General features: G+C 41.3%; 1 protein-coding gene across 5 annotated transcripts in view; it reads right to left on the bottom strand.

Moving 5' to 3' along the window:
- Positions 1-17,881, bottom strand: part of fat3a (FAT atypical cadherin 3a) — a 73,039-nt gene extending 55,158 nt beyond the window's left edge. For all 5 annotated transcript variants that reach the window (XM_053872271.1, XM_053872273.1, XM_053872276.1 and 2 more), the window contains exon 1: positions 17,740-17,881. The gene's annotated coding sequence lies outside the window, so the exon portion shown is untranslated. The remainder of the gene's footprint in view (positions 1-17,739) is intronic.
- Positions 17,882-22,117: the final 4,236 nt, after the last annotated feature.

The raw sequence follows: 22,117 nt of genomic DNA, 5'->3' as shown, positions 1-22,117 counted from the left end.
TTTTTTTCTTTGCTTCTCACTTCAGGGGTCGCCACAGCGGATCATCCTCCTCCATCCGACCCTGTCCCCTGCTTCCTCCTCTCTCAAACCTACAAACCTCATGTCCTCCTTCACCACATCCATCAATCTCCTCTTTGCCCTTCCTCTCCACCTTCAGCCTGGCAGTTCCAACCTCTGGCATCTTCCGACCAATGTACTGGCCATCTCTCCTCTGTACATGTCCAAACCATCTCAATCTAGTCTCTCTGACTTTGTCTCCTAAACACCTGACATGTGCTGTCTTTCTGATATAGTGGTTCCTGATCCTATCCATCCTGCTCACTCCCAGAGAGAACCGCAGCATCTTCATCTCTGCTACCTCCAGCTCTGTCTCCTGTATTTTCCTCAGTGCCACTGTTACCCAACCATACAACATTGGTGGCCTGACCTGTTTTTGTATTTCATCCTTGCTGACACCCTTTTGTCACACATCACACCTAACATGTTTCTCCAGTTAGTCCATCCTGCCTGCACACGCTTCTTCACCTCTTTCTCACACTCTCTATTGCCCTGGACAGTTGAGCCCAAGTACTTAAAATCCCCCACCTCCTTTATCTCTGCATCCTTGTAACTTGTCCTGCACCACTCAAACATACTTCTCTGCCACTCCAGACTTCCTCATACAATACCACAACTCTTCTCTTGGCACTCTGTCGTATGCTTTCTTCAGGTCCACAAAGACACAATGGAGCTCCTTCTGACCTTCTCTGTACTTCTCCATGAACATTCTCAACGCAAACACTGCATCTGTGGTGTTCTTTTTTGGCATGAAGCCAAACTGTTGCTCACATATGCTAACTTCCACCCTTAGTCTACTTTCCACTACTCTTTCCCACAACTTCATCGTATGGCTCATCAACTTTATCTCTCTATACTGTAGTTGTCACAACACTGGACATCTCCCTTGTTCTTGAAGATGGGCACCAGCAAACTTCTCCTCCATTCCTCAGGGATCTTGTCACTCTCAAAGTCCTTCTCCTAAACACTTCCACACCTCCACAGGTATATCATCAGGATCCACTGCCTTTCCACTCTTCATCCTCTTCAATACCCTTCTCACCTCAGCCTTACTAATCTTTGCCACGTCCTGATATATGATGGTCACTCTTGCTCTTAGTTCTCTCTCATTCTCCTCATTCATCAGCTCTTCAAAGTACTCTTTCCATCTTCCAAACACACTTCTGTTATCAGTCAAAACATTCCCTTCTCTATCCTTGATCACCCTAACCTGCTGCACGTCCTTCCCATCTCTATCTCTCTGCCTTGCAATCCTGTACAAATCTCTCTCACCCTCCTTACTGTCCAACCTCGCATACAAGTCATCGTAGGCCCTCTGTTTGGCCATTGACACCTCTACCTTTGTCTTATGCTGGGCCTCCCTATACTCCTGCCTACTCTCTTCTGTTGTCTAGCTAACCACTTCCTTGTACACACTCCTGCACTTCTTCATTCCACCACCAAATCTCCTTATGCACTTTTCTTCTAGATGACATACCAAGAACTCTTCTACCTGTCTCCCTGATCACCTCAGCTGCATTTGTCCAGTCATCTGGAAGTCCTTCTTGGCCACCCAAAGCCTGCTTCAGTCCCTCCCCAAAGGCAACAACAAGACTCTTCCTCTTTCAGCTTCCAACACTTTGTCTTCATCTCTGCCTTTGCCCTCTTCACCTTCCTCACCACCATGGTCATCCTGCACACCACCATCCTATGTTGTCTGGCCACACTCTCACCCACTACTACTTTACAATCACTAATCTCCTTCAAGTGACATTGTCTACATAAGATTTATGTATTTCTGTACTTCCATATTTACTTGTATCAGTCAAATTAATTACTTGTTTCAAGATGGCGCCGACAAAGGCTGGCCTGGCATTATAGTGCGTGTTTTTTTGTTTGGGTTTATGTTTTGATGGCGCACCCATGTGTTCTTATACCCAAAATAAGTTGATTAATATCCGATCTATCACGCCGTCTGACTTATTACATGTATTTTTGGTGTCGGTTTCGGAGTTTGTCCACTTTTTGGCTGGACGAAAGTGACCGTGCCAGTTCACTTGTTTGCCTTCACTAAAGAGGATCGCGCACATACATTCATGGGATATTGCTCCCCAACGTCCGCTCGCTCAGAAATAAGATGGATGAACTGGCGCTGATGTTGAGAAGGAACAGGAACTTTTCACTAAGATGTGGTTCAGCGGATTCATAACCAGACAATGAGCTTTATCTGGAGGGATCCCAGCTTCGACCAGGTTCTGGAACTCACCGGCAAAAAGGTGGAGAATTGTGTTTCTACATCAATTGTTGCTGGTTTACAGACGTGTCAGTGATTTTTCAACACTGCCCCTGGGGATGGACAATATGTAAAAAAATAATATCGCAATGAATGTTGTCATTTCACGATAATTATCACGATAAATATATTTTCATTCTATTCCATGTGTTGGACACTATAGTCTCTCTTGAAACGGTTCTATGATGAAAGTTTATTAAGTGGTGTTTGTCTCTAAAATCATTATTAGTTTATGTTTAAATAGAATAACTAACTACAGTAGGAGCAATTCAATAGTTCCCTTCCAAGCACAGTTCCAGCCGACTCCCAGAGCAGTTCCAGAGTTCCAGCACAGTTCTAGCTGCTGGAGTGACCCCTCTCTGGTTGACTCAGGCACTACTCATTCTGTAATTAGGACATGCGAACTGAAAAAAAAACGGCCATTCAACTTACACAATCATAATATAAACGTTTCTGAGATTCATGTGGGATTCCCTTGAGAGAAATGTTTCCATAAAATGTCCCCACAGTCTCCAGTAACCATTCTGGGAAGAGATTTGATGAAGTGTGGGATTGTAATAACATCAACACCTGGCGGCATATCAACAACTTCGAAACAACAAACAACGTCGAAATTCTGACTTGGAAATTAATGCATAATATCTCTAGCTCAGGATCAAACTGAGACAGGTGTGGATAATCCACATGCTCTTTGTGTCATTTAACATTCGCAAACAAAACTCTGGAGAGACTGCAGAAAAAGCACTCAAGTATAGAAGTTTTGTAATCAAAGAATTAGGGTGAGCATTGGCAAGGACCTAGCAAAACAATACATATGACAATACTTGGGTCACGATACACTATTGTCACGAAATAACTACAATATATTACAATAATATATTGTATATGTTGCGATATTCTACCCAGTTAATATAAAAATTAAAAGCAGAGATGAAAAATCTAGTTGCTGCATACGTTTATTAGAACATACAGTATTGATCATTCAGAGGACAAATTGAGTCAAAATTATTTGCTAATTGAAGAAAATCAAATTACAAAAAAGTGTAACACACCTACACACAGCCATCATGAAGTGCAATGGATTTCTTTTCACACTTCTATCGTGTCCGTTTAAACAATGATCTGAAAAAACAATATGAATGTCACGAGTACGAAGGGACGAGGGAGCTAAAGCCACGTAGGAGGACGTGGGGCTTAAAGGTCACGTATAGTGGACGTGACCAAGACCCAAGTGCGAGTGGTGAAGGCACTGGAGGCAGGACGGAGTCAAAATTAGATATTTAATAATTAAACAAACTAACATAGAACAGAAAGCGTCACCGAACCGGGAAGAAACAGAGCAAACGCAGAGTGTAAAAACAGTAATGAAACTAACAGAAGTGCACAAAAATTAGTAAAAAGTCAAAACAGAAAGCGTCACCGAACCGGGAGTTAAAATCACAAATGAAACCGAGAATAAACTACAAAAGAAAACCAAGAAACACGCGGCAAACAGCAAGAAACCAAAAACACTAACTCAGGACAGCAGGGTTAAACAATGTAACAAAAGAACTAGCGAGCGCACAGAAGTAAAAGCCGAACACAGGGAGAGAGACACAAGAACCGCAGAAGCCGAACACAGGGAGAGACACGAGAACCGCAGAAGCCGAACACAGGGAGAGACACGAGAACCGCAGAAGCCGAACACAGGGAGAGACACGAGAACCGGGAGTTACCACAGGGGATCGAGAGGAGTCCAAAATCACAGGAATCACCACAGGGAACGTGGAAACACACAGGGACTAGGAGAAGTGGCAGGAAACAAAGACACAACGATCTGGCACACGTTGCTGGAGCCCAGGTGTACTTGAAGAGAGTAATCAGGTGGTAATCGGCTCCAGCCGTGTGCCAAAGGAACAGAGGGAGAGAAGCAAAACCAGGACTCGGAGCCTGGAAGCGGAGCCATGACAATGAAACCAAAATGCCTGTGCGTACATGTTGCATTTGTGCTCAAAATAACTGAACCCAGTGAGCCAGTATAAGGAAAAGAAAGGGGATAGAGTACTCTTGTAAACAAATTGAACAAAACTGAAACGGGAAACTGTAAACATTTGAAACAGGGCCTAGAGCTGCTTGTACTTCACTTCATTTGTTTTCAGATTTTTGTTCAGAAAGAGAATCTGATCTAGGTGCTCAGGGGTGAGTGTGCTCCTCTGTGCAATGATAAAGTCTCCCATAGTCAAGAAAACTCTCTCACTGGAGACACTGTCTGCAGTCTTCAACTTCTTTGCAGAGCCCGAACACAATGTAACAAAAATTAGCAAATTCTTTAAGAACAAAACACACACAAGTAATGTTTGAAGTTCACAGTACTGAACAAAGTAGGTTGTGTTTCGTACTTATTCATAGGCATGCTCCAATCAGGATCAAAATGATGAGACCTTCTATGTACATGATATGAAAACATGAACCATTTAATCATTTGAATTCAGACGCGTTTTTTATATACTTCTTCAAAGTGGGAAAAATCGAAAATATTCTGTCCAAAGGACAACTGAGAAACATGTAATTCTATGTGAGACGTGAGATTTACATACTGTAACAGACAACATTGCATTTCTGAAAGTTTTCTGTCTGGATGTTATCAAAAGTTTCAGAATCAGGTGGCTAACAAAAAGCGATGCATCCTGTCGTTTCTGTTTCCGTCTGCGCATTAACAACATCTAAGAAAGGCTGGTCTAGCTCGGTGAAACGAGTGATTATTGCTTATCATTCTGAAAGTAGAGCTCAGACCCGCGGGTGTTGCTTAGCGTCTGCAGCACTGCTGCTAAGAAACCTGCCGTGTCACTTTCATGAGCCCACAAAACTCTCCAAGTTCTGGCCAGTGCTGGCGCTTTAAATGGAGTGTCTAATTTGAAGGCACTTCGTTGCACAACACTTTCCCGTGCATGTGCTGCAGGATGCAAACTTTACATGACAGACTGAAAGAAGCTCCACAGCAAACATGCCACTAAGCAGCGAGTAGGGAGGAGCAGATGCATCACAACCAACGGGGCTTCATCGGACCACCGGCTGTCACACGTGATCAGTGGTCAATGACAGTTAGCGATCGGCATTCACCGATCATGCTGAAATCGGCCGATCATGACTGGTGACCGATTGATCGGAGCGTCCCTACTTTTTCAGAATTGTGAGATCTGAGATTTGAGTTCTGCTTCGATTAAAAAAAAAAACTCAAAACACGATGCATGCATGTGTAGCTGGAATATTGCCCAAAATAGTTCCAGACGTCTCTGTGTTGCAGTGCCATAAACATTTTGTCAGCCATGTTTGCCTAAAAGTCCTTTTCAGCCGCTGTGACTACCTCTACTACAGGAATGGCGCTTAGCTGCACAGCAAAGCGGCTCTATGGCGCTCTCTACCAATAGCGGAAATTGTGCAATTTTACTAGGATTTTAAAAATCGATATTACATTAAGCAGCTGAGCATCGCAATATATTGCAGACTGAATTTTTCTGCATAACCCCAACAAAGCTCTCTAAAAAAGCTCAGGGAAAATGACATCATTTGCTTCATATGTGAAATCACTGCTAAGTACATCAGAACCGCCTGAGCCACTTGTGACAGCAGAGTGCAGACCTGGAGCATTGGTCTTTGTGCCAGGTGAACTTGGAGACAGTACATCACAAAGGCCGACTTGCAGCTTAACTTTCAAATTCACAAGTTACCATCCCACCCGGCCGCCAGCAGACTTCCAGCCAGCTACCAGCAAAGTTGATGCAGAATTCCAGCCACTAAAGTGAACCCCCCTCTTCTCGTGGGAGGGTCTTTGGATAAACCCCACCTACGTATTGCGCTGCAAGGTATGAACTGAGGGTGGGACTCTCATTTTTAACACAAAGCCCAGATGTGATGGTCTGTGGCTGTGGTAACAGAAGGCCAGCAGGCCAGATGTGGCAATCTGAGAGCCCTAAGCATAATGATCCTGCATCTGACCTTGCTGCTTTTTTCAAGTTCATTTATATGCTGATTTATTATTTTTCATCTACAATGTTGTTTCAACAGCCGTAATGTAAACTGCATGATCCAGAGATTGTGGAATGCAGAAAAATAAGTTCATATTTCATTTTATTTAGTATAATGTTTACACTAACAGTTAGGCTAGAAAATGCAAGACGTGAAACATTTAAGGCACCCGAAATTGCCAGCAACAAGTCAAATTATCTTGAAATACACAATAAATATGAGCGTCCTACATATTTCTTCCTATTAATCTCCTTTATTCTAAAGATAACACTGTTTATTTAACGACATGAAACAATCCGTAGGTTGTAGGTTGACTCCCCAGTTATCCAGGTAGGTTGCAAATGTAATTTCTTTTATGGAGCATATAGTCTCCTTATACAGTCAGTGAGACTTCAAGAGCCAGTTCAGACTAACAAGAGGACAAGTGCAGGTTGGAGGTTTTCTGCATAACTATTAGTGCCTGTCATTTTCTCTGTCGTATCTTAGAACATGTTGGAACAACTGGCCAATAGGTCAGTCACTCTGTTGACTTGAATGTGGGCCCTAGCCAACCAGGAGTCCTACAGAAATGTGGAAGATCGGTTTGACATGTCCAAATCAATCCTTTGTGGCCATCTTCACCTCTTCTGTACCCCGGTCACTACATGCAGGGGGTAATTACATGGCCTCGAGGGGGTGCCCTGCATGCATCAGTACAAGGCTTTGAGAAGGCAGGATTTGCCAACACCGTGTGTGCAGTGGATGGGTGTCACATACCCATGTTAAAGCCACAGTGTGAGAACGCCTATTACAACAGGAAGCAATTTTACTCAGTCAGACTGACTGCTTTCCAAACAAGTCATCCATTTGCTAGGGAATAGATGCATGGTTTAGTAAATATTACACAGTACTCTTTTATCACGGACAATGCAAACCTACCACTACACATAACTGTGTAAAACAGACATTAACCAATACCCTGTTAAATGTCCAATGTGGATAATTCTTCCCTCTTGTGTCATCTGGGGCCTCTCCTTTGCCCGTTTATAGGTGGTCATCAGGTTTCTCACAAGCTTTTTTGGATTTTTTCATTTCTGATGATGTAGCCATCTATTGCTTTCAATTTCTTTATATAAAGCCACCCTGTTTTTGTGGTAGAACCCAAGGTGGCTATGTGTGAAGTCCAGCAGCAGAATGGTGGCTTCATGTGTGAACTCTGTGTGAACATTAATATTGTTCAGAATTACAGAGTGTCTTCCCCTAGAACTGTTTCAAACAGTAACTCTACCTTTCTGTCGCTCCAACTCCAGCTTCATTGCAGAATTCTGTTTTGATGAGGTGGAAGTGGAGGGGACCTGAGCGAGGTCAAGAGGACCTTCATGAGCTGAGCTCTCTTCAGGAGACTGAGGAGTCAGCTCCATAGCACTGGGACCAGCACTATGGAGATTGTGTCATCCAAAGCACACTTTACACTGATATTGCCCACAATTGAAGGTACTTTACCTAAATGGTGACCTGCAGCTCTGATTTGTGCCAAAACTCCAGATTGTCTGGGCAAGAACACATTAAGATGAACGTGTGTACAGCTGTATGGCTGTTCTCCATCTTAACTTTGTGAAAGATTCTAAATTATTGTCACAACTGTATTCCATTATCTTTAATGCATGTTGACTATTTTATTTAATGTGATTCACAACATCTTGTACATGTCTGTAATTATCTGTTGCACATTTATGCACTTCTACACACTACATGTGCAACATTCTATGCTATGGAAGAAGCATGTGGTTTATATATAGCTATGCTAACATGCTATGGAAAACCTCAAATAAATGAGGCTCGCAACAGGATGTTAGGTTTCCTGAGTTGTTTTACTAACCATTGGTTCTGATTGCTGATTAATACTATGCAATTATCCAAACAAAGAACATCTTCAGGCTGCAGAGCAACTTCAAATGTCACACCTCTTTTACATGTTTCGAAGCAAATGGCTGTGGTCAAAGTAATTTTCCAAATGTTGCATGTTGCTCCTTGGCCTTGTAACCATGAATTATGGATTGTAAATAATAATAATACATTGTGATATAAAAACAGTGGATGGTATTTTGTGATGTTTTTTGTCTATATATTGAAGTGCTCCAGTGTGATTTTGCATTTTGTACCTGCCTGTATGTGCATTTGTGTATGTAGGATGAGTAACTCACACACATACCACTTAGATACACCATTGGAGGCTGTTCACATATCTTTCTTACAGTTGATCTTCTTACTGCACTAGGCTCATTCTCAGGCCTGGGAAGTGTATTAGGGCTGGACGATTATGGCAAAAATGATAACCGTGATTATTTTGATTAACATAATAATCACAATTATTCAAATGAATATTGAACAATGAGCGACAACAAAACAATGTGTAACATATAAATAATAATTTAACAGTTATATTTAACCTTCATCAGGTAGGTTAAATGTTCTCTCTAGAAACACCAGTCTGTATGGTCTGGCTTTAGAGAACAGAGGAGACAGGAGACATTATTTCAAGTTCAGCAGACAATTGGCTTGAATGCATACATTTTTATGTGGCTCTGTTGTAAGATGTGATTTCACATTGCAAGCTTTTTTTTAGTCATTTTCGTGAGAGAACAAGTCACTCCTTCGATTATAAAACCACCATATTTGCGCGCTCTTCCTGTGTGTCTGCAGCTTGATGAATGACAAGAAGCGCTTGATTTTATCACAGCTGTTTCGGGTTGAGCGTGAGCTATTGCTCTTATTCGATTGCCCACTTCCAAATTGGTTTTCGAAACATCTCCGTCAAGCTGGTACTGCTGCTGTGACTCAGAACGCTGGATGAGCGTCTGCTCCTCGGAGGTTCTTACACTGAAAACCTTGCCACCGCTGTAAAAACAACAGAGTCGGTAGCTAACGCTGGCTAATATTGGCTGACTTCAGCTGCCAATCAGCCACAAAGTTAATAGTTGGCTAGTTGTGTGATAGTTGGGTTGGCTGGTCGTAGCAGCACATTGAAGGCCAGGCGCAGCAGTGACATTCGCGGATGCCTCTGCTTTACATTGCAGTGCCAGCCGGGGAACATTTGATGTTGTTGTTTCTATGATGTTAATAACATGAATGTTTTTAATATTTCATATTGCGATGTACAATAACAAGATATAATTCAGCCCTAATGGACATCTCTCTTTTTTTTTTCAAATGTTTCATAAATAGTTCAGAACATATTTACATACTTGTTAGTCAAAGATAGTTAATGTTTAGATGATTGAATATGTTTGACATTTTTTTTATGTTCGAGTTTGCTTTTCAAATAATAATAATGATAATAATTTCATCAATTTCTTATCATATACTAGGCTGATAATAACAGAAGGTTCTAGATAGTTTGGTTGAACACTCATTGCAAAATGCAGTTCTATACTCACACTCCAACACTTTCAATAATATTTCAACAACACACTTTGGATCACACGTCATACTGAAGCATCACCATAACAACGGTCTGAACAGGCTGTGCTTGAATCACATGTGACAGCATGGGCAACAAAGAGAATGAGAACTTGAGAATGAGGGATTGGGTGGTCAGAATTATTCCGGACAAAGAATTGCAATATAGAACAGAATTGCAATGTAAATTGAATTGACACTAAAGTATTGACAAATCGAAAAATATTGAATCGGACCAAATGCATATCATCCCAGCACTATTAAACACCAGCAGATACAGATAAGATAAGTCGGTAGGCGGTACTAGGGATGCACCGATCCCAATCCTGGTTTCAGGTGTTGACCCCGATCCAGGCCCTTAAAGTGGGATTGGGCATGAGTGAAAAATTACAGATCCAGGAGCCGATCTTGGCATTTAAACTCTGCGTTTCGTGCTCAGATTGACATAACCCACAGTGTCATAATGACAACATGACAGCAGCTAACAGCAAATCCAGCATTGCTACAGCGAGAGTGGAGAGTGTGGTGGAACCTTTGATAATGGCACTGGTCAACTCTCAGTCTCTGTATCTCTGTATGTTTATTTTATTAGATGGAATGGCCCTAATAGGTTTTCTGATGTGGGTGTCTGCCTAAACAAAGGACTAACAGCTTGTATCATGATTTTGAGAATAGAATATGACAAAATGATAATTTATTCACATTCTTTCTAATATTCTATAGCGTTTAGGAAATGTGTCCAGACTGGTCCATAGTTAAAGTATATTGTTAAGAGACAAGAGACACAGCTGAAAACTGGCAGAGCAGTCTGTCAGACATGACCAGGTTCTACGAGAGACATGAAACATTGAATTTCTCATCTCTACACTTACACTTTAAACATAAACAAATGATGACGTTGGCGAGAAAGTCCTCTTATCATAAAACAGTTTCAAGAGAGACTGTACTATGTACAACACATGGAATAGAATGAAAATGAATTTATTGTGATAATTATTGTTATCCCCAAAATTAGATAATTTATTGTGATACGTTTTTTTTGTCCATATCGTCCATCCCTAGTTCACACAATTGATTTGATGAGATCCGCCCGTGTGTCTTCCCCGATGAGGCTGCAGTCGCACCTCGATCAGGTGATTTATGACCCCACCAGCTGCTGCCAGAGAAACGACTGAGATACCTGAGGAATATTTTCATGATGAAGACTAGAGATGATGTGCGATAACCTGGGGTTACATTATGGTGCTGCTAATTCCACAGTCCTTGAACGTAACCCCACCGCGATAAACAAGGAAAAACTGCGTAATGTAAACCAGAAGGCAGAACAAGGATATTAGGTATTCTATATCAGTAAATGCAGAGATTGCCCAGGCTTAAGTTGAAATGTTTAAAAAGAAATATGTGGCAAAGAAGAATATCTGACAGTTATTTAGGGGACCACTCAGCTTTCCCACACACCACTGGCAATCCCTCTGGGGGTGGGACTTTAAAGACTGGCCATTATTTTACCTCCACTATTCGCCCAGTCTTTGCCATGCCTTTTCTTTTCAGCCTCTGAACAGAGACTAAAGAATAAAAGGGGACTAGTGGTGGGAGAGGAACAGTGTGTGTGCAAGTGTTTGGGGGGATGTAACCATAGCAACTGATGCCTGTGATTCTTCTGTCTAGTTTCTTTTGCTTCTCATTCCAAAGTCCAAACACAAACCTTCCTACCAATTGCAATAACGGTCACCTGCAGCCAAAGGCCAATTGGCTCTACTCCCATCACCATTTTAATGGTTAACCACTGACATCATCCTTCCACATCCAGCAGCATTCGTGTCTGTGTTTAATGTGTCAAAGGACATAATCTCTTTGTAAACTTATAAAAATACCAATACTTTGATTAATTATCCAGTTTATACCTTGGAAAACACACCAAACCCTGAAGAATAGCACACCATGCAGCAGTCTGATAAAAAGTCAACTGGTGTAGCTGAACCAGATATCCAGAGGCTGCTGGTTTTGGGTTCAGTTTACCTCAGAAAGCTACTTACAATGATTGGTGTGGTGGAAAAAATAGGATGATGATGATGATGATGATTATTATTGTCATCATGATTAATGATAATACACCTCTGGCAAGCTACTCATTTGCATCTACACTGTGATATATATATATATACAAACAACAATATTCCACACAAGACTAACGCCAGTGGTAAATGAGTTCACATCGACATTAACAGCATACGACTTTAGCCTTGTAGTCGGGATGCTCAGTATTTTCGCTGTCGCTCACCGATATCGATTACACAGATTGACAATAAATTTGTAATCAAAATGATGTGTACATGATGTGCAAAAAATTGGTCTGTGATGTCAGACGTTACAGGTGAATCTCTAGAGACTGTGCTATGTCCGTGAAACATTTACATACTTTAGCTGGACTCCGAGACAGAGAGCACTTATGAAAGGGAGCATTTATGAAAGTTTCCATTCCAGATGTTTTCAAACGTTTCAGATTCAGGTGGCTAACGAACGCTGAACCTGACTCTAAAACGCCAATGGATCTGTTTCCGTCTCCGCAACAACACCTGAGAAAGGCTGGTGTAGCTCAGTGAAACGAGTGATTATTGCTTATCATTCTGAAAGTAGAGCTTGGACCCACGGGTGTTGCTAAGCGTCAGCTTTGTTAACAGCCAGCTACTGAGCAACCAGCGGTCTCATTTTCATGAACCCAGAAAACTCTCCACGTTCTGTCAGGTGCTGGCACTTTAAATGGTGTGTTAAATTTGAAAATGCTGTGTAGGGCACTTCCCTGCACAGCATTTTCCCATTCATGTGCTGCAGGATGCAAACTTTGCAAGACATATTTAAAGATGCTCTACAGCAGACATGCCGTTGCTTAGTGAGCAGCCAGTAGGGGGAGCGGACGCATCAAAACCAGCGGGGCTTCATCAGAGCGCTGGCTGTCACCGGTTATCAATTGTTGTAATCGGCAGTGACAGGTAGTGATCGGCATTCACCGATCACGCTGAAATCGGCCGATCATGATCGGTGACCGATCAATCGTAGCATCCCTAGCGTGTAGTATGAACCATTTGGCATGACTTTAAAGCTTAACGTACCATCCAAAAGGCGGTCCCCCTTTCATCACAGCCCCTATCATTACTCTCCCCTGGGGGGATGGAGGGTCATTCAAAAAGCAAATGTGGATAAGTTGATAGCCATTTTGTATCGTTGTATCATGCTTTAAATGAATGACACTGCAAGAACCGTTCGGTTGCTACTTGTCAGTTCTCTCTTTTTCACTGTTTGCAGCAGCGGCAGAGTCTTCTGCTTGATAGGAATAACATATCTTTATTTATCTAATATTATTTAGCTATTGAACAGTAAAAAGAAAAACCTTTAATCATGTATCATTATAATTGACAATAATCAATATAATATAATGTGGTACAATTATACGTGCATACATACATACATACTGTACATCTTCTATTCCACCTTATTTGCTTAAATAAAATCAGAGAAAGGAGCGAAACTCAGGGGTTTTATAATGGGTTCTGCGTTTGTATAGAGTACGATGGATCTCTCCGACAGGGAGTCATTCCATGGAAAGCAAAGTAGATACAGTAAATTTTCAAAGTTCAACAGTATCAGTGCAGATTTTGAATCACAGTTCACTGCGAGGAACGTAACTCGTCCTTGGGTTGCATTGGTGTCATTAATCCAGTGTCTGAGTCCTCGAACCTCCGAACAGCGATGATCCAGCGCAAGGGCCATAAGTTGGCCTAGTGGTTGGCAGTGGTGCGGCCGCAGAGAGAAATGTGTGTAAAAATGTTCATTTTTAAAAAAATGACTCTCTCGTTTTCAAAACCCCATCTGAATAACACTGTTACTAATTAGAGTTCAGCGGCAGCCGAAACAGTGGCGTGTGATGTGATCAAACAATGAGCCTGAATGCTAATTTATGCTTTAAATCATCAACCCAATGTAAGGGAATGTGTTTCTTAAATAAAGAAATGCGTCTCGGGGTGATAAGCGCTCTACAAGACCACAGACGGCTTGCTGCCCGGTCGGCTGGTGACCGAACAGGAGCGAGTCAACAGAGGTCGAAATGTTTTGGACTTTCCGACCCATGTTTCCTCTTTATTTGATCATGTCTTTGCTGCCCATGATGTCACGCATCATTAAAGCACAACCTGTTGTGACCTGTGATCCAAAGTCTGCATACAGTGTTGAAGTTTTTGGTCCTTTTAAAGTGCAAGAGAGCAAGAACACCAACACCAGGTTGCAATGAATGTCCAACCAAGGGACAGGCTTTCTTTCAACCAATAGAAAGGAGACAGACAGTCAGGTGCCACAGGGAGGGCCCAATCAGGAAGAATGGCTCGTGTGTGTTCAGCTGTTATATCTGCCAAAGGTGGCTACTTATAGAGTCAACAGTTTAGAATACATTTTGGTCTATAAATTGATTCCATCATTTCTTTTTTGACTCCAATTACATATTTGTACTATGCTTTCATGTCTAAGTGCAATGAGACATTAAATGCCATAATTTTCAGTGAACATTGGGGTGTTCTAAAACTTTTGACCGGTAGTGTGTGTGTGTGTATATATATATATATATATATATATATATATATATATATATATATATATATATATATATATATAAACGGCAAATAATACATAATAAAGGCAAATTTCAATTTCTTCATTAAGCATGTTTGTATGTCATTTTGAGCCAAAACTGTAACAGCTTGAAAACCGCATTCATGATTTTTGTGAAGATTTTGGTCAGTTGCACAGATGTTTTGTAAAATCACCCACATTTAATTTGGATGAACCGAAATAAAAATTCTTGGCCAAAACACAATGCCAAAAATTATGTAGCCAAGGCTGAAAAGTAGGGATGCTCCGTTCAGGATTTTTGCTGCCGATCACCAATACCGATCACATGGATCGATAAATTTGTAATCAAAATAATGAGACATTCTGTGTACATGATGTGAAAAAATGAACTTTAAATCATTTTGATTCAGACACGTTTTTTATATACCTCTCCAAGGTGGCAAAAATAGAAAAACTTGGCTGAATGCACCAATTATTCTGTCAAAAAGACAACTGAAGAACATTTAATTCGGCGCGAGACGTCCTGTAGCGGGACTCAGACAGAGAGCACTGCATTTATGAAAGTGTCCACTCCAGATGTTTTCAAAAGTTTCAGATTAGCTAAACACTGCCCCTGACTCCAAAAAGGCGATTGGTAAGGTCCTTTCCGTTTCTGTCTCCACGTAAATGACACCTGAGAAAGGCTGGTCTGTAATATTTATAATTACTTCTTATCATTCCGATTGTCACGCTCGGACCTGCTGCTGTTGAGGAACCAGCGGTATCACTTTCATGAGCGCATAAAAATATCTGTGCTCCATCTAGTGCTGGCACTTTAAATGGCATATTTAATTTGAAGGCGATTCCCTGCGCAGCATTTTTCCGTGCATGTGCTGCAGGATGCAAACTTAACATGACAGATTGAAAGAACTTCTACAGAAGACATGCTGCTGCTTAGTGAGCAGCGAATAGGGAGGAGCGGACACATCACAACCATTGGGGCTTCATCAGAGCGCCAGCTGTCACACGTGATCATTTGTTGTGATCGGCAGTGACAGGCAGTGATCGGCATTTACCGATCATGATCTGTCACCGATCGATCCCTACTGATAACAACTATCAGACAACTATTATGGCACTTATAAGTACCATTGTGCTAATGGTGACTTTGTGCTTACCTCACAAAAACAAAAATTGCAAATAACAGTATTCATGCTTCAAATTATAAAACAACAAAATTATCAAAACATTAATGAGGCACTGACAAGCCATATAACCTTAGATGAACCTTAAAACAAAATACTTTGCTGTCTTTCCTTAACCCACCATGAATGATCAGGCTGCTAACTCAAGCAGAAGATATTCTCTGTCACTTAAGTCAACTGTTTCAAGGCATAAAAATTAGGGCTGGGATGATATGCAATTGGCCTGTTCGATATTTTCCCAATACTACTGTGCTGATTGAATGTATATTGCGATTCTGATTAATATTCTTTGTCAGATTCAGTCAATCAAACAGTCAATAAATCAATCATGATATAAATATCAGAATTGTGATTCATTGATTCTGAGATAAATAATAAAAACCACGGTTTGCCACAGTTATTTGGTCTAAGTGCTGACTGTGATTGTATTTGCGTACTTAGAAAGAGTATCATCCACTTTCTTTTTATACAAAGCAGTTTATGAGCGATAGCAAGGTGCCAGACCAGAAACATTTTGGTGGCTAAATTGTTTCAGTGATTGAGAGCCACAGCGATTGTTATCACTGACCAAAGCGCAGCTGCAGCAGGAGAGAGACTCAGTGGGAGCCGGATTAAATAACCAATATCCGACTACTTTCCCCACAGTTTTGCAGCCCAGGATGACCACTGATCCCGTACAAGTTGTTATTCAAGTATCTCCAATCCTGGTAGCAGCGGTAAGCAGAGAGCACTAACATGTTAGCAGAGGGCTGTCACTTATCTCGCAACCAATGTAAAACTCACGCTCGCTCTCGCTTCCCATTTGTATTGGCTTTCGAGCCAAGTGAAAGGGCCAGAGCTTGATTTGAACCCTGAACATTCATGTTGAGAAGCAGCAGTGCTAACCATTGCTGCACACTGTGATGTCTACTACATGAGACCTGCCTACCACGTGGAGATGTGATTTGTTGGTTTAAAGAGACGACATCACCATCACATACATGATCTAAAGCTAAAATCTGTGCTTTAGAAACTCCACATCTACCATTCTCTCAATACAAACAAAACATTCTCCTAGATATTTCATTGAACCTGTGAGTTCCAATCCAGTAACCTGACACAACTGAAACATCGCTCGCAAGTGCCAAATCTCTCAGTCTGATATGGCTCCACGCTGCCTGCCACTGTTTGCATGTAATCGCGGTTGTGTTTCTCTCAGTATTTCTTCATGCATTTAACCACTCAGGCCTCCACCTGAAGAGTCCTTTGTAGCCGTTAACAGAAAGTATGGCAACACCTGTTCCTATCCACCTTGCTACTTTGCGGTCTGTTTGTCACTGTCTTGTTGCCACCCTGACAGAACCTCCAGTTTCACTCAACCTAGACAGCCATCTAAAGCTACATTTTTCTTCATGACTACTGAACTGCATGTTGTTTCGGAGGTCAATTGTCAGTTTAAAGAATACCTGAACATGAGGAGAAGTCACATTTGACAGTAACCCCACCTTGGCAGATAAGGTCAGCTGCCAACAACAGCTGATAACCCCCATGATGCCGCATCATCAGCACACAAGCTTGGGCCCATACACACATTTCAAATGGAGGAGCTTGGCCCATTAGCCAGGAGTTGCTTCCATCTCATTTGGAGTTCTCACGCACACGCCTTCACGCACACAAGGCTGGAATTCCTTCAAGAGTACCGTGCGAGAGCCGGGGTGGCCAGCAGTGTAGTGAACGCAGACACAGGGAGGGCCTGCTCTTCCTCGCGTTTGCTGCATCGGATCAAACCTATAACGCATCCGCACCGGGAAGATTTCCACGCGTTCGAGCACGCGCTGCTCTGACGATGAAATCATTCGAGAAGATGCGTCTAGTAGTCGCATTTAGAGATAAATCCGGGCTGCAAGGAGAATGCAATGTCAAGTAAGCGGCACATGTGGTTCAGATTGCGGTCGTGAGTTCTGGTCTCGCACTTCATCATCATCACCATCATAAAGATCCGTTTGAACACCAGCTCCACGTTGATGAAGAAGCAGCTAACAGGATGGAGCTCAGCTCTCGGGCCACCTCCCAACCAGCCTCACAAAAGAGGGGGTAAATAACCCATCATCGCTTCGAAAACCCGACTGCTCGCACATTTGCCAACCGCCCATCCCGCCATTACGTGCATATCGCATCACTCACCCCGCTACTCTGCAGAATAGTGAAGCGGTGCAAGTCCGTCCGGTCGTAATAACGGTCCAGGGACAGAGAAGCCCACCGACTGAGAACGTTTACAGCTCTGCCGCTGAAGTGGCGCGCTCCCAGAGACACAGTGGCGCGCCGAGAATGCGTGGGCACAGCGCCGCCTGCTGGAGACTCTTCAGTACACTACATGATCTCATTTCCATTTCCACGTCGTCTTCTCTCAGACACATGGAAAATGGATTTCTCCAAGTATCAACTGAGCTGCGTGAATGTCATTTTCAGTCATTCAGCTCACTTCAATACAATACAAAGAGTAAACAGTAAAGTAAAACGGTATTTTCTGCAATACTTATACTCAGTCAGACAGAGATCAAGTAGTCATTCCATCACCATTTCTCCCATTTTTCTTCCTCAGTTTATTTATTTATTTATTTATTTTTGTAGATGAGTAATCTTTAATTTCTCCAAAAATACCTGAAGTGGTAACATAAGCCGAAGATTGATAAAGGTTGCGAGGGAAGTTTTTAAGGTGGTTTGTGATCATTGATAATGTAAAACCATGTGATGTATGAATCTTCAAAATTGTGCGATTGGCTGCAGATTAATTTGCTTAATTTGGTGAGAAAACTATCGACCAACTTAATCACTGTGGTCATAGTCTTTCAGTTTGAAGAACAGATACATTGTTGTACTCCGCTTACATGATATGTCCTTCATTAAATAAGGAGCTATTAGGCTGAGACGTACATTTCTGCTCTAACATTAATAATTGCTGTGAAATAGCTGTACTCGGTCCATTCCTTCTCCATGTGATGTGAAATTATTAGTCCCCTCAATGAGGCTTTTAGGGATTCCCAGATTGAAGTTTGAGGCATTCCTGATGAAGTGTTGGTGTCTACAAATATATTTATTTGTTCAAAGATTAAATTTTGAAAGTTTTGGCTCAATAGTAGAACTGGGTCGTAATGCATACATAATATGTTGAATGGGTTCTAACCAAACTGGTGCATGGTCAGAAATCACAATAGTATGATAGTGAGTGTCATTTTGTGACATATGGTAAAGTTCTATTACTTGTCAAAAGAAAGGATTTATTGTTCAATAGGATTGATGCAAAAAAAAAAGAAAGAAAAATGTCTATTGGTGGGGTTCAAAACTGTCAATGGATCAGATTATTTATCACAGTTTTAAAATCAGACTAGATGCTGATTTGCTGATTTGGATAAACCTTTTTGTATCTGTACCTTTTTGTCTGTGTAATAATCTGTCTAACGTTAGCTGAAACAGTATGTTAAAGTTCACACTAATAATTATGTTATTATTGATATAACTATATTTATATAGTTTGGAGAATTGATACCACCATCGATCGTACCAGTTAGGACCTTCAAAGTGACAGAGACATACCCTCCCTTCCCTCTCAGACAATACCATTGTTGGTACAAATAGGACACCTTTTCCAGTAACTATGGCCTCTTGATCAATCGCCATAGTTAGAGAGGTGAATGTAATCTGTCCATCCGCTCTGAAGTTCTGAATGTTCCTCGGATCAACGATGGGTCTCTTGCAGAAAGTTAAATTAATGACAGCCAAAGTTTAATTCATCCCTATGATTCACATTAAAGGACATGCAATTGAATGTGTTAGCTTAAACTAGGGCTGTCAATCGATTATAATAATAATCTCAATTGCACTGAAGCTGAGTTAACTCGCGATTAATGGCAAATAAATCAACCATTTTCTATCTGTTTTAAATGTAACTTAAAGGAAGATTTAATCAACACAAGTGTGGCCAATAGTGTTTACAATACTGTTTTTGAGCCTCTTCGGTAGCTGTGGCTGTGTTTTCTTGAGAGTATCTGTATTTGTTCAGTGCATTGACGATTATGCAGCTGAACTGATTCATGACTCTTTCATTCCGTGGAAGAGTTGTGACTGAGAAGTTTGATCAATACATAACATATCAATCTCAACTTGATGTGGCCAGTTGGGAGAATTACAAAGATGTTTCCAAGTAAGGACACTCATATGGTAACAGCTCAAGTGTTGGTGGGGGACAAAACTTATCTACACCCAGTCCCTCGGCCAAGTCCACTCCCTTTGCTCCCTAAAAAAATTATATATATATATATATATATATATATATATATATATATATATATATATATATATATATATATATATATATATATGGTGGGTGGTCGAGAGGTTGATTTAAATAATAATCTAGGTAATTACAGAATTTGTGAATAATTATTCTCAATTAATCGCAGTTTAATGGTATAAGAATATTTGCCACAAGAAGCCACATTTTTCAATTTGAATGAATTTGAATTACCAGATGGAATGATGGACCCATACATACATTTAAACAACAGAATATTGTTTATTTTGCTTCAGTTTGACAACAGCACAATAAATCACGATGGTGGCTATATTCATGTTTTTATATCACCTTATTGAAACTCTTTTAATGTCTTGTAAATATTTAACAAGTATTTAATTTTTTAAGAATTTCAAATTCATCAAAGTAGTGGAAACCATGGACTCTGTGTAGTGAAAAACAGCTAGGATGATAACAACAACAACAAGCGTGGAGGAATCCCTGAACAAAAGCAAACAAAAGCAGTCTGTTTGCTTTTGTTTTGGGATTCCTCCACGTTTGTTGTTGTTGTTATCATCCAAGGTGCAACGTGTCTTGTGCATCAGTGTGACCAGTGGACCAGGAACTCCTGCAAGTTTTTGCAGCCGCTGGACATTAGTGTGAATAGTGCATTTAAAGAGGCGCTCCGAGTTGAGTTGGAGACGTGGATGACGAGCAGCGAGAAATCATTCACTAAAATGTCTGTCAGAAGTCTGCCAGTGGATCCTGACAGCGTGGAGTAGCGTCAAAAAATCGACAATGACATCAGTGGTTTCAGTGCGCAGGAGGAAGGTGAAGATGATGATCACTGACTTTTAAGTAGCCACATTACTGTCATGTTACTGCACTGTGAATGCTGTGTTACTGCACTATTACTGCACAAAAAAGCATTTATTTAATAAAAAGTTTGGTTAAAAAATCTGTGTCAATCTCTCTTGTTACAACATGGACACTTGCGGCTTATAGTCGGGTAGGGCTTAAATAAGTACAAAACCTTTTTTCTTCTTAAATGTAGTGGGTGCGGCTTATAGTCAGGTGCGCTCAATTGTCCGGAAATTACGGTACCCTTTGACTCTAGGTTGAGTTGTGAACCAATTGTTCACCCCCGATCTGAAGCCGAAAACCTTGGTTACTAAGGTGGCCGAGAAGTGCAAAACACAACTCATTTAAGAGGAAACACCACAATATTAACTCAAAACAACACCATTAACAGAAAACACAACGCAATGAGCAGAAAACACAAAAACATTAACTTGTTACGGAAGTGATGAGGGCGAATGTGTTAGTCCCACCCACCAGGTTAGCCAAGACTGTCTCTCATTGGTTGCATTGCCATTGCCGATCTCGTCACTGATCGGACACAAGTGCACCACTCGAAGACAAAGGCGAGAGCCGGTGAGCAAATCCAGGGTCGGTGCATTCACTTCAGTTAAGCAGATGTATTGCTCTAATTGTGGAAAGAAAGTTGTTGAGGCGGTACAGGCAAAGTTTTGTTGCTTTTGTGGCAAGGAGCTGAAGGGTGTTTTTGACGCACAAGATGCTCAGGCAGAGCCGTCAGGTAAGATCGTCACTAACTGATTGACGTATAGTTTAGGAGCGTAAATGATGCCATGGCGCCGTGTCAGCTGTGGAACAACCTGTGTGAGTCCGATGAATGACAGAATGAAAGAAATGCTTGATCTAAATTACAATGACATCAGTCATTTCAAATGTAATGTTACAGGTGGTCCCACACGCGAATGACACTGCTAATGAATGACCTGAAGCAACGGCCTATCTTCGATGGACCTTCACAACATCGTTTTCTGGTGTACAATTCCACTTGTAGGTTTAACATCACTGTTTACTTTGCATTTTGTATATGGTGTGTTTTTTTTTTAAACATACTTTAATCAAAGCAAATGGTGTGGCTGTACCTGAGCAGATGCTGATAAATTGTGACTCTTTTGTGCTTTGAAAAACAGCTGCCAGAGAAGTGGAGTACTTTTTGGCAGGCAGGATGATTGCTGTGTCTATTGTGCACAGGGGACCAGTGCCACATTTCCTCTCTGTAGATCTTGTGAACCACATTGTGGGAAAGTCCACTTTCAGTGCCACTGTGGAAGATCTTATAGATGAGGAAATAAAAAATGTTCTATATCAGGTACAAGCAGATTCTGTCCAAAGACACACGTCCTACACGCCCATATCCAGCACGTAACTCTTAGACCCCGGAGAGAGGGGCTGGAAACT

This window comes from Synchiropus splendidus, chromosome 8, assembly GCF_027744825.2.
Source record: "Synchiropus splendidus isolate RoL2022-P1 chromosome 8, RoL_Sspl_1.0, whole genome shotgun sequence".
NCBI classification, from domain to species: domain Eukaryota; kingdom Metazoa; phylum Chordata; class Actinopteri; order Syngnathiformes; family Callionymidae; genus Synchiropus; species Synchiropus splendidus.
This window is presented reverse-complemented; position numbering and strand designations above follow the sequence as displayed.